This window comes from Oculina patagonica, chromosome 10 (assembly GCF_052425735.1).
Source record: "Oculina patagonica isolate OP01 chromosome 10, crgOcupat, whole genome shotgun sequence".
In the NCBI taxonomy this organism is placed as follows: domain Eukaryota; kingdom Metazoa; phylum Cnidaria; class Anthozoa; order Scleractinia; family Oculinidae; genus Oculina; species Oculina patagonica.
In genome coordinates, this window is record NC_135767.1 from 14,772,407 (window position 1) to 14,775,656 (window position 3,250).

Genomic DNA, 3,250 nt, shown 5'->3' on the forward strand with positions numbered 1-3,250 from the left:
TTCTTGTTTCTTTTTACGGAATTATCACAAATGTCAGAAAGATTGACTAAGAATGAAAACGTACTAAATGTCTAAGTACAAAAATTTAATAGCCGACAACTAAAGGGAGTTTGAGCTGTTGTTGCAAACATCCACCCTGTAAAGCCATCATGCACATGCTTACTGGTCTATCAGACAAGTATGCACACACATACACACACGCGCGCGCGCGCGCGAGTTTAAATTTCTGTTTGTGCCATAGGTTTGCTTGCACTTTTGGCCCAGTATTTCGCGATAAAGGACACAACGAGAAAAAACAGAAATAGAGTAATTTGTTTTTCTCCTCTCCTCTTTCCAACCAAACAAAATAATGGTGATCAGTAACTTGCGACAAACTAACAGAAGTAGTGGCTCTATGCTAAAGAAACGGCAAGGATAAGCTCGGGTGGACACAGGCGGTGTTGGACACGACTCGCAAAGCATGCCGGAAGAAATTTTCAATCGCAACTTATTATCGTCTAATCGCCGATCTGTAAACATCTCCTCGCGGTGCGAAGATATTCCAATGCTGAAAGAAATATCGGAGGAAATCCGTATCAAATCTTTCGCTAGCCTAGTAGCACCTATAGATGATCATGGATTCATAAAGGCGACATTTTACGGCAGAACAACTCATATATGAATTCGAAACATCGCGGTTCGTCGACAATTGGAAATAATATTCGATTCTGGCACGTTTGTGATCGAAGTAAACGAGCTAAAATCGTTCTTATCTTTGGCGCTTTCTTTTTCAGAAATGTCGAGTTATGTATGAAGTACGTCGATGTTCTGCTGGCCAACGCAGTTCCCGCTGTTGTGGTTTTTGATGGATTTTCGCTGGGTCGTTTTACTCGGAGGGCCCAACGGCCGTATTGATATATATGCCGAGTATCGGCCAAAAAAAATGATGATATAAACACTTAATATTCGTCTTCTTGAATAGATAGGTGGAACACATGCATATTTCTCGTTCTTCGATCGTGTTGCGCGAAGGATACAAAGTGAAACACGTGTATTTACCGTTCTTAAAGCGGGTTGCGCGAAGGATAAGTGGAATACATTATATTTCTTGTTCTTTAAGCGGGTGCGCAAAGTATAAGTGGAATATATGTAATTTTCTCATTCTTAAAGCGTGTTGCGCGAAGGATAAGTGTAATACATGTGTATTTCTCGTTCATAAAGCATGTTGCGCGAAGGATAATTATTCGTCGACTGCGGACCGCGGGATCATTATAGTTCAACGTTACGCTGCCTGTTAATCGCTCCGACATGCCGAATATCGTCCAAACAAAAGGATGATATAAACACTACAAAAACAAAAATGGCAAGTGAACATTAAAATATAAATACAACCAACGGGAGTACCAATTTAAGCCCTTGTCCTGTTAGAACATCGACAGAAATCACACCATCAACTCACGCAAAATGCGTCGAAATGGAAGAGAACTGAGTGACATGTCAAGGAATAAACCAAATTTGACAGTTAAAACGGCGGGGCCCGCCCGGGCCCACCGCACTTTTCGTAAAGTTCAACTATCGAACTTAAGTTCTATGCAAAAATAATCCACAGTACCGATCCTTGTTTGTCAAGAAATGAGCAAATGTTCATGGACGTCGAACGCTTGCACCAAACAACCCTTTACCATATAGTATGATTTCACTGAATCGACTAGTTCTGAGAGAAAAAATCGCTTCCCTTAATTCAGAACTTGACAGATGACTGGCCTAGGTATTATTCTTCCTGCTTCAATAAAACAGTACATAAAAACGTTTAAGTCTCGCCGGAATCGCACGAAGAAGATGAGACCTTCCTAAAATCTCGCAACAAAATTGTCCGCCATTGCTTCCACCAAGGTGACAAATGATTGGCCGGAAAATGTCACGTGAACCGTGTCCAACACCGCCTGGGTAAAAATTTTTCAGGATACAATTCCAAGACATTCCACATATAAACAGTCTCCCGATATACTATACTCTGGTGAAATATCTGCAGATTGTAGAGCAGTGGACATGTAACCCGAAGGTCGCGGCCGCCCATATGGTCGCGGAATCCCATATGGGTCACTGATTTTATTTAGTGGTCAGGATTTGCAGTGTATTAGAATAACTTCAGCCTTTCGTGACTTTCGTCTAATACTAAGTCGAGAATGGAAATTATAATAAGGGAATCGGATTAAGAACTGGGAGGCACATATATGTTGTAGTTCGAAGTTGTTTGCCGTAACCTGAAGTCAACTTAAAAATCTCATATATCGGGTCATAAAAAGAGGAAATGATCAAGATAAATATACATGAATCAAACACGTGTCAACTTAAGGACATCTCCATATATATCTACATCTACATTATATCCTATAAAAAGATAATTTATACCCAGTAATTAAATGAAATCGTACTAAACCGCCCTACAAAGTGGATCAATTGCAAAAGAAAACAATAAATAAAATGGAATTGCTTTGATTATCGCCATTTCTCTTGGGCAACAGAATCCCAACTAAAAATATCGCGACCTCGCTCCTCAAGTTCATATTAATGCTGAGATGTTTTCACAGTGGCCTCAGGTAAACTCCCCCAAAAAATAACATAGCAATAACTCGAGCATCAAAACAAGGTTATCATACTTGGTAATTTATTGTCTTACCAATGGCAAGCAATGTTGCTGCAATCAAAATTATCTGATTGCAGCAACAGCCTACTATTCTTAGATACAAATCTGTAACTTGCCAAGTCAGTCCAATTCGGCGACTTGTTGCAAACCTGACCAAAATCTTGGAAAGTAAGCGAGTCCAGTTTGAACTTAGAATTACCAATAAGAATTACAGTATGGGGCCCAGTTCTCGGCCGCTTTGTGTTCAACGCGTTTTTCACGCCACAGTTCAATTTAAATTAATGTTCCCAACCCATGAAGTCAAAACAAGACAACAAGTTCAGTGGGAGAAAAGGGGTAAGGGATGAAGTGCTCGAGTTGCCAATCAGAATCATCAATAGGAATCATGCAGGGTACATGTATCACAGGTTAGTTGGTTGGCAACGAGAGACTGGAATCCTCTCCTTCCTTTCAGGACTGGAAACCCTAGTTCCCAAGAACCTGGGGTACTAATCTCTAGGACCCTTGGGAACAAACACAACCACATGCCCTGGTTCCCAAGAACCTGGGGTCCTAATCTCTAGGACCCTTGGGAACGTTCCCAAGAACCTGGGGTCCTAATCTCTAGGACCCTTGGGAACAAAC